General features: G+C 38.1%; 1 protein-coding gene across 2 annotated transcripts in view; it reads left to right on the forward strand.

The window, feature by feature from the left end:
- The window catches only part of PDZD11 (PDZ domain containing 11), a 117026-nt gene that overhangs the window by 57866 nt on the left and 48438 nt on the right, over nt 1-10722 (forward strand). The window lies entirely within an intron of this gene.

Raw genomic sequence — 10722 nt, forward strand, 5'->3', positions numbered from 1 at the left:
CTTTAGTTTTATAATGTTTAAAATGGCAAGAACCTTCATATGATAATAGTTGTATTCTTAATCTCAATTGAGAAATATATGACAAATCAAAGCTATTATGTATAATATATGTATCATGACAGTATTTGCATATATTCAGAAAATATATGCAAGAATATTATTTATTCATTCGAGACAATACTTGGGCAGGTAGCTATTTCCAGAGTTCTTGTAATCATTAAGATACTTCCCCATTCCCAGAAGTTTACTATCTACAGGTTAGGAACAATGGTTTGTTGGTTTTTTTCAAAGTGGAAATTGATTTCTTATTTTTCTCGATCATGAAAATATCCATGTAGTTCATGCAACTTTCAGAGGAAATTATAAAGGGAATGAAAGTCACTCATAATCTCACCACACAGAAATAAACACTGTTGTCTGTTACCCTGGTATCCATCTTTCTTGCCTTTTTTTCTATACAAATACAGACATAGATATAGTGTCACAGTCAAAGAATTTGGGCTCTTGAATCTAACATATCTGGACCTCAGCTCTGCCATTTAAGTAATCTATAGCAAATGATTTAACCTTAGTGCCTCAGTTTCCTTATCTATAAATAACAAATACTGGACTGGGGTTGAGGCTCAGTGGTAGAGTACTCACCTAGCATATGTGAGGCACTGGGTTTGATTCTCAGCACCACATAAAAAATAAATGAAGATATTATGTCCATCTAAAAATATAAAGTATAAACAGCTAAAAATATAAAAAAATACTATGCATATCTTAAGATTTTCACTTACATAAAATAGTTCCTGTGAAACACTTTTTGGTGCTTTGCTCACAGACATGCTCATTAAAACTTCAAAAAATGCTACTTCTAATTAGTTAATATCCTACTCTTTATTCCATTTTGTAACCTGCTTTTTCACTTAGTGGTATACTGGCATATTTTTCATGTCAAATTTATTCTATAGCATCATATATAGCATTTCATTTTACAGGGATGCCATAATTCATTTAACCTATCTCCTATTGTAGAGGAAGCACAAATATTTAGGCAAGTCTGTTCCACATTCACGTCAGATTTCTGGGTCTTTTAGTAGTAGGTAAATGTCACTGATCAGAAAACCTCCTTCACCTACAGGTCTTTCAGCAACACCACGCAATGTTCTCTCCCCCAGCATTTTTTAGGAGTTTGGGGTCCAGAAAATGGAATGCATTCTCAAGCTTCCATGAACCTAAACAGAGTACAGGGACCAGGCATCCAGATCAGTAGAGTCAGCCTCTCTCCAAGGAGATTACTAGGTCTGGGGAGGACTTGACCCTCTTTTCCAAATGACTGGGGGAGCAGGTTTCATGATGTCCCCCCACATCCTACTACACATGGCAGGGATGTTGATTAGATTCACTTCAGCATGAGCTGAAGGAATATTCAAGTGCAAGCCAAGTCCATTGGTGGAGTGAAGCCTGAAAAAATGGGACTAGTCAGTGATGGATAAATGAGGTCATTCTGTACCCAGAATAAAGTAAGGTAAGGGATCTGTGTTTTATCAGCATGCTGGTTTCTATGCTTTCAGATTGTTTTCTTTTCCTTTTGAGAAAAAAGAAAATGAATCCAGTCTCACCTGAACTAACGGTGAGAGTGTTTTGCAATTTCCTAGACCAGAATATCTGGGGCATTCAGGGACTTTCTGTGTATGTGGGTGTACCTGGCCATCCTGAACTGTATCAAAGCAAATGAAGTAATAGCCAAAAGAGATTAGGAAATTTGAGGATGTGGAGACCTGCTCATTAATAAATACACTTATCTTTCCTTTTTTTTTTTTTTTTTTTGGTGTGTGTGTGCGTGCGTGTGTGTGTGTGTGCATGCGTGTGTGTGTGTGTGTGTTGGGGATAGAATTCAAGGCTCACACATGCTAGGTGAACACTCTACCACTGAGCTACATCTCCAGCCCCTTTCCTTTGTTTCCATTGTTGTTCTTATTAACATGACCTCATAGAATTGTATTAATCATAATCCTTGGTTGATGACATTCTTATCATTGCTTTATGGATGTCTTTCTTTTCTATTATCTATCTATCTATCTATCTATCTGTATTTATTGATCCATATTTTTCTAGTAGGAATTTCTCCATGGAATTTCACATGAAAAGTACTGTCTTGCCCCTAAATCACAGCTTAGTAGCTTGTTGTCTGGCCTTGGCCTTCACTTCTTCTCTGAGGGCTGAATATATCTCCTTGATGGTACAACTTTAGAAATAGAATTCTTTGCCTTATCTTCAGTAACCAGCCTATAAGGATTCATCATAAAAGCAACAAACTCTCAAGAGAGTTGTGTCATAATAGGATGTGGGCAGCAATGGCTAAAGTAGGTCACAGAAAATGTTGTATAGTGTCAACAATCTCCTAAGCCTGTTCCTAGTCATGTGGAGATCTACATATCAAGAAATGAGTATACTTACATTGTAAGATCTGGTAGGTCAGCAAGGTGGGGAAGTTAAGGCAAAAACAAACCAAAGCCAAAAGGCAAGTTCATTCTAAAAGGTGACAAAGATTTTGGAAATCATCTAGGTCTAGTCCTAGATCAGAAGTTACTGGAGCTCTGTCAGTCACAGTGGTGCACACTTGTAATCCCAGCAACTCGGGAGGCTGAGGCAGGAAGATCACAAGTTTGAGACCAGCCTGGGTAATTTAGTGAGACCCTGTCTAAAAAAAAGTAAAAAGGACTGAAGGTAAGGTACCCCTGGGTTCAATCTCCAGTATTCTTCCCCCCACACATGCAAAGGTTACTAGAACTCAGAAGAGCAAGTAACCTTGATAGCTCTATCCATGTGAGTAGAACAATCAGATAGGAATCTTGCCTTGTACCCACTTGCCTTGGCATGCTGAGCCAGGCTGCTATGAAGTGTTGCTGGTCAATTTCCTCTTATTCCCCAAGTAACCCTGTCTGTATCTGGCTATCTGCCTATTTCTTCTAAGCTTGTTTTGAATGCTTAACAATTGGATGAACTAATTCAGTATGGTGTGTGCAGAAATAGCCAAGCCGGGGGTGGCAGAGACTGAGGATTTGTTCAGTGCAGTGTGATAACTGCAGGAATGAAAATCATAGTTTGCAAAGAACCTGTCATATGAGGGAATGTGGCTAGGCAAATGCTAACCAGGAAGATGTTTTATTTTCCCTAACGTGATTGGACTATGAGGAACTAAGAGCGATCAGTCTGAAGAGGAAGTGTATTGCCTGCAAACTCTCTGGGGCCCAAGGACTCTCAAGAGACTTGTAACTTACAAGTTCAGGAGTGCCCATTCAAGAATCGTCATACATGTCATACATTATATTCTTGACACAGTAATTTACCCCATTGGTCCTTTGATGTTTCTGAACAAGCTTGGTTTCCCACTCTTTCCACTCTTGGTGTCAGAAAGACTACAAATTATAAAGAATCATAAAAATCTTCATCCAATCTTTTGGGAGAAGCTAGCTGGTATGATATGACTTTTTCAAAGCCCCACATTTGTCTCGTAAGATATAGTACACCTGCCAAAGTTACTGTAGCTGCTGGGGATGGGTGGAGAGGGTTGCCTTTCACTCCAGGGTAGTGGAGAATTACATCAGCAGGTGCTCAATAATTTTTGTTGAATGAATTTTCTTTCTTGTAGTTTGTAGATAGTTTTTAAACTTTTTTTTTCACATCTGGAGGTCTCTTTATTATAGCATTTTATTCTAGAAGGGATGCTACCTTAACAAAAATCTACATTTTCTTATGGTCAGGCAGCATGCAGTTAGACAAGCAAGAGGACAAAAGTAAAAGAGTTTATTTTTAGCTCTACTGTGAAAGGACATCATCAGAGGACATGATGGTACTGCAGTTTTTAGTGTTGTTGTTGTTGTTGTTTTTTTGCTAACTTTATCTTTATTAGGAATGGTCAGTTCTTAATAATTTGCCATGTATATTTTTTATTTGTTCTTTTTAGTTATGCATGACAGTAGAGTCAACGTTGACATATTTTATACAGACATGGAGTATATCTTGTTCTAATTAGGATCCCAGTCTTGTGGATGTGCATGATATGATGATTCATTGTGGTGTATTCATATATGTACATAGGAAAATTATGTCAGATTCATTCCACTGTCTTTCCTATTCCTATTCCCCTCCCTTCCCTTCATTCCTCTTTGTCTAATCCTCTGAATTTGTAATCTCCCCACTCCTTCCTTATTGTGGGTTAGCATTCACATATTAGAGAGAACATTGGACCTTTGTGTTTTGGGGCTTTGCTTATTTCACTTAGCGTGGTAGTCTCCAGATCCATCTATTTATTGGCAAATGTCATAAAGTCATTCTTTTTTATGACTGAGTAATATTCCATTATGTATATATACCACATTTTCTTTATCTATCCATCTGTTGAAGTTAACTTTCTTTACAGATTTAAAATCCTTAATTTTAATGTGTTTGACAGTCCTTTCCTTTGAAGTTTGCACTTTTTGTGTGTGGAAATCCTTTTCCTTTTGGAGGTTATGAAGATATTTTTATACACTGTCTTCCAAAGGTTTAAAAGTTTGATATACTTAACAAAATAGTCATAACATTAGGGAAAAGAAAGGGCTACAAAAATAGGTCTTTACCAAAAAATGTAAGTGTCCACGAAAGTTGACCCAAGGGCTTGTCAGTTGGCAAATAGGGCTGAGCTAAGCCGTTTGGCTTCTCTCTAAGCTCTTTTTCCCTTGTTTTTAGTCTTGGAGTCAAGTTTCCCATAATCACCCTCCCCATTACTTCTGCCTCACATCATCTCTAGCTAAGACTCCATGAAATAAAGTACTAGTAGAAGGACTTAAGTGAAAGATACTTTATTTGCTGAATGGATGGATGGGATATATTTCTTGGGTGCTTCCCGTGTTTCATGCAGTGTTCTAAGTGCTGTGGTTATAGAAGTGAACTAAATAAAATCTCTGTCCACATAATGTTTACATTCCAGGGATAAAAGGGTACAACAAACAAATAAATGTATAACATACAATGCCAAGTGGTATTGCATTCTGCATGGTACAATAAATCAGAATGAGGGAAACAGGAAATGGGTCATAGTTTTAGATAGGCTGGTTAGGGAATACATGTGGCTCTCTAGATGAAGAATCATCGAAAACAGAGAAAACAGTAGGTGCAAAGGCCCTGAGTCAGGAGCATGTGTAACTTGTTCAAAGAGCAGTAAGTGGGCCAGTATGCCTGGAGTGTAGTGAGCAACAAGTATAGAAAACAGTAGGAAATGGATACAGAGAAATGGTGGTAGGATTAGCTTTGACAAGTCTTCGAGGAAATGAGTTACCTTGGGTCATTGATGACTGCTTGCTGGGTAGAAAGAAGACTGAGGACTGGGTTTCTACTCTGTCTCCTCATCTCTTGTTTCTCTTCCATTCACTACCATTTAGTGTTTTGATAATTCCTTTTGCACTGGTCACTTCCAGGGACTATTGTTTATGAAATAAAGGTCAAATTTCCCAGCCTCTGAAACCTTACCCATGTTATTCCCTCTGCCTGGAATACCTGCTCACCTCTCTGACCAAGTTCACATAACCAACTCAACCAAGACAAGAAGCCAGTTGTCTTGACTCCCCGTTGTAATGATAAGAGCACATTAGAACTAGAATGGTTTATATGAGTTAAGATGTAGGTTCAGCACATACAACAGATCCAAATGAAAATGTGGCTTAAATAAGACAAAAATTTATTTGGTGTCTGGCTTCTGTGGTAGCTCTTTTCAGGGACCTGGGCCCCTCCATCCTTAGGATGTTGCACTTATTTGCATAATCCAAGCTGGTTCATCTCATGGCTACCTACATCTTTGTAGTAGCTTTTCATTCTTTCTCCTCCTCCTCCGTACTGGGGATTGAACCCTGGGGTGTTCTACCTATGAACTACATCCCTAGCCCTTTTTATTTTATTCTGAGACAGGGTCTCACTAAATTGCCCAGGCTGGTTTCCAACATGTGAACCTCCTACCTCAGCTTCCCAAGTGGCTGCGCTACTGTGGCCAGAGTAGCAGCTTCTTTAATGGTCTCCCTGCTTCAGAATTTGCCCTTTTAAATTCTGTTCTTTATAAGGCAACTAGAGGAAGGCATCTAAGCCCTAAGTCAGTTTTTGCCATTCCCCTGCTTGGAACCCTTCTAGGCATGAGGAAAATCTCTAAATAGGGATGTGGAAGGATTTCCAGGACACATTTAAGCGGAAAAAAAGAAAAACAACAAAGTAAAGAATAGCATATATAGCAAGGCTACCTTTGTATGAGAAAAAGGGAACACAAAAAATATGTGCACATGTATGTACACATACATATATTTATATAAACACATGCATACATTTACACGTGTGTGTTTATATCCATGTATACACACACACACACACACACACACACACACACAAGTGCTTCAAATTGCAAAACTGTCTAGAAGGAAACACTCCCAATTTAGCAAAGGAGGAAACGAACAGGTTAGAGGGTGTAGTTGCAGGTGAGACTTCTCTGAACATACTGTATTATATCAGCTAATAAGCATGGAGAGAATGATAGAAAAACATAATTGTACAACCCCTGATGAAACAATAGTGTCAGGGAATGGTTGTCAGGGACTGGTAAAACCACGAGGTTAAAGGTTGACATGGTATGTCACAATGAAAAGATGCAAATGGCACTGCCCGCACTTCTGATTAGAATCTTAGAATCACTAAAAGTAGGACAACTCAATGTGAAGTCCTACCTATAAAGTACTCTTGCCTCCAAAATTGAACTTGACTCTAAACAAGCCTCAGGCTAACTTCCAGTTTACAGGAAATAGGAGGAATAAAAGAACAAGTTAAGAGACTTCACAAGGAGGCAAATAGACAAGTCCAGAGTATGGGACTTTTTATAGGGCAATGATCTAGTTTCTTCAGGAAATCACTGGCATGAAAAAGTGGGGAGAGAAGACTACTCTAGATTAAAATAATTTATGGGACACCATAAACCAGCTAGAAAAAAAATGACATTTTGAAGATGATGAGGGCAATTTGACTATGGGTTATATATTAGATTATACTGATGAGTTATTATTAATTTTGTTAGGTGTAATAATACCTTTATTTTTATGTAAGAAAATGTTTTTTAATATTACTGGTCATGTTTTAATGAATCAATTAATTAATTTATTTATTGTACTGTGGATGGAACCCAGAGGTGTTCTGCCACTGAGCTATATCCTCAGTTCTTCTTTATTTTTTTGAGACAGGATTCTGCTGAGTCATTGAAGCTGGCCTTCAACTTGTTATCCCCTTGCCTCAGACTTCTGAGTTGCTTGGATTACCGCTGTGCCAGAATATTATTTTTTTAATAATGAAAGAACATTATACCTTCCAAAAATTACTCCTCTCATTTAGGAAAAATATTGAGTTATCCCCTTGGTCTATGAGGTTTTATTGGATCTAGTCTCTATCTGCCTCTCTCATCTCCTCTTCCATTCTTCCCTTCTTCATTCCACTTCAACCAATAACCATCTGACTGTTCCCTGAAAATGTCAAGTAGATTCCTCTGCAGGTTTGTCCTTATGGATCCTTCACCTTGGACTTTTCATCCCCTGATGTTAGCATGACTGGCTGCCTCACCTCAATCAGATCACTATTCAAGTAACACATTTCCAGAGAGGGCCTCCCTCACTCCTCCAGCTGAAATGGGAATCATCATAACCAGCCAATTCCTTATTGGTTTGACTTTTCTTAATGTCGGTTGTCACTACCTGATGGTGTTACTTGTTTACTTCTTTGTCTGCCTCCCCCAACTAGAATTCAAACTCCGGGAAGGCAGGGCCTTTGTTTTATTCAGCACTGTGATTCCCAACCTCTAGACCAGTATCTGCCATATAGTACAAACTCCAGAACATTTGTTAAACTAAGGACAGAACAGTACAGTCATAGCTTGAAAGCACAGTGTGACGTGTCAGACTTATGCATTTGCTGAACTGCTCATCCTCCAGGAACACCATGTGCTGTCATGACCTGTATATGTCATATGGTGTGAGAGATGTTGGGGATAAATATGAGGCATCTCCCTGACTCTGCTTGTCTTCAGGGAGGATTTGTTTGCACAGATGTTACAGGGCTCCCACCTGGGCAGTTGGGTTTGTACTGTGGGTGGAGTCCTCCTCCAGCTATCAGTGTGACTGCTTTGTTTTCTGACTCACCAGTTCCCCATCTTAGGCCATCCCTAAGCTCTGTTTCCAGTTACTGAGGGAAACTGGTTCTTGAGTATCAAAACCTTCACAGGTCTTGGAAGTCAGAGTTTAGGGCCTAAAAAGATCTTAGTTCTTCCTCAGACATCGTGCTTTGAGACTGTTGGTTTGTATTGTGGAGGCCCCAAAAGGGTAGGTTCCCTGTGATAGTCTTAAGCCTGAGGGCAGCAGTGAATCTGACGGTCCCTCCCAACCGGGAACCTTCCCCTGCTACTTTCCCTCCCGCCTCTCCTCACTGTCCCTTGTAATACTTTCTTTTGTGCAGCAACAAGATGGAAGTGAGTTTGGGCCTGTGGTACCTGAGGGAAATAAGCCCATTCTTTTTCAGCTCCACAAATTCTTTTTCTCTCTCTTTCTGTGGCATTGCGGATGGAACCTAAGGCCTCATGCAGGCTAGACAAGTGCTATACCACTGAGCTATATCCCCTTCAGGTTTCACACATTCTAAGGGACCTTGATCACAGGTTTTGCTGCATACTCAGATAATAGTGTTGTGCCATTGGGTTGGGGTATTGCTTTGGCTTAGAAAGCATCAGGATCAAATAAAAAAAACTTGGTAGACCCCAAGAAGAGCCCTTCCTTTTTCTCCTAAGGGAAAACACCCCAAGTGGAAGGACTCAAAATTCAAAGTCAGTTTTCTGATGGCCCTTCCATTTTCTTCTACCATTTTTATGGCTTGATCACTCAAATCAAGTGGTTTATCAAATCATTAGGATACATTTACATATATACTATGAGATGACATTATGGTTCCTCCCCCCCAAATAGTAGCTTATTTCCCATGTAGCACTATGTAATGAACAATCTTCCCCTCCCTGTTTGTGAGGTTTTTCTCCTGTGTTCAGTGTGTGTGTGTGTGTGTTCAGAATCAGTTTCTCTTTTCTGATCCATTGAGACACACACACACACATACACACACACACACACATTTTTGTACAGTACTATTCACTATTCATTTTTAGTGTTTGGATACTTATAATGTGTTTTGCTATCTAGTGAAAATAGCTCCTCCTCATTATTGTGAGTTTTTTAAAATAATTAGCCAGTTATTTTTTCTCACAATTTTATTGGTGTATTATAATTTTACAGAATAGTAAGATTCATTGTTACATATTTATACATGCATACAACATAAATTATAATTGAGCCAATTTCATTCCCCAGTACCTCCTCTTTTCCTCCCCTCCTAGCTTTCTCTCTCTCTCTCTCTGGTCCCCTTCCTCAATTCTACTGGTCTTCCTTCTATTTTCATGTGACCACCCCCCCACCATTTTTTTTCTTTTTCCTCTCTAGCTTCCACATAACAGAAAACATATCACCTTTGACCTTCTGAGTTTGGCTTATTTCCCTTAACATATTGCTCTCAATTTCCATCCATTTCCCTGCAAATGACATAATTTCATTCTTCTTTATTGCCTAGTTTTTTTAATTTTGATTCATTGTTTATTCTTTTCAATGAATTTTAGAATAACTTTCTCAAGTTCCAAATAAAATCCTAGTAGGTTTTTAATTGGAAGTACATAAAACATTCAATTTAATTGGAAATAATATCTTTAACATATTGAGTTTTCTCACCCAGGAACATGGTATAATTTTCCCTTTATTCACACAATCCTTACATATCTCAACAAGTTTTTGTAGCGCTTTTATATTTTCTACTTGGTTGTCATTGGCATACAGGAAATAAATATGTATTGATTATCTTATTGAATGACATTTCTTGTCAATTCTAAAAATTTAGCAATTTTTCTCATTTTATTCTCTTAGGGGTTTTGTTTTGCTTTGTTTCATAGTACTGGAGATTGAACACAGGGACACCTTATCAAAAAGCTATATCCACAGACCGTTTTATTTTGAGACAGGGTCTCATTAAGTTGTTGAGGCTGGCCTTGAACTTGCAGTCCTCCTACCTTAGCCTCCCGAGTAGCTGGGAACACAGAGTAAATCACCATACCTGACTTTCTCTTACATTTTAAAAGTGAACAACTGTATTGTTTGCAAATAACTTATAGCGTATATTAGCTCCTGGGTGGAATCCAAACATTAAACTGTCATAAGGTAAACATATATTATTGGTACAATATAATAATACTTTGTAATTTGTTCCTTAAAACTCATCTAACCCTATAAAAATATCAAAATTCACAGTGAAAATAAAAGGAAAATCCAAATATATTAATTTTAAAACCCTTATTACCTATGTAAAGCCAAATACTTAATAGAAATTCTACATCATAAATGCTTCTTTTGCGAGGTGAATTTTCCTCAGAGAATGGACTCTCAAAGATGTCTTAAAATAAGTACATTGGGAATATATGAAAAAATATTGAATTATGCACTTTAAAGGGATAATTATATGGTTTGAAAACTATATCTCAACTTAAAAAAAATACCAGTCCTAAAGTTGGAATGAGGATGTCAAACATTTTTGTCTACTAAATGTTGCTCAAGTAACAACAGGCATTCTTTATTACCCTCAGGATCT

The sequence above is a fragment of the Sciurus vulgaris genome, assembly GCF_902686455.1.
Source record: "Sciurus vulgaris genome assembly, chromosome: X".
Lineage (NCBI taxonomy): Eukaryota > Metazoa > Chordata > Mammalia > Rodentia > Sciuridae > Sciurus > Sciurus vulgaris.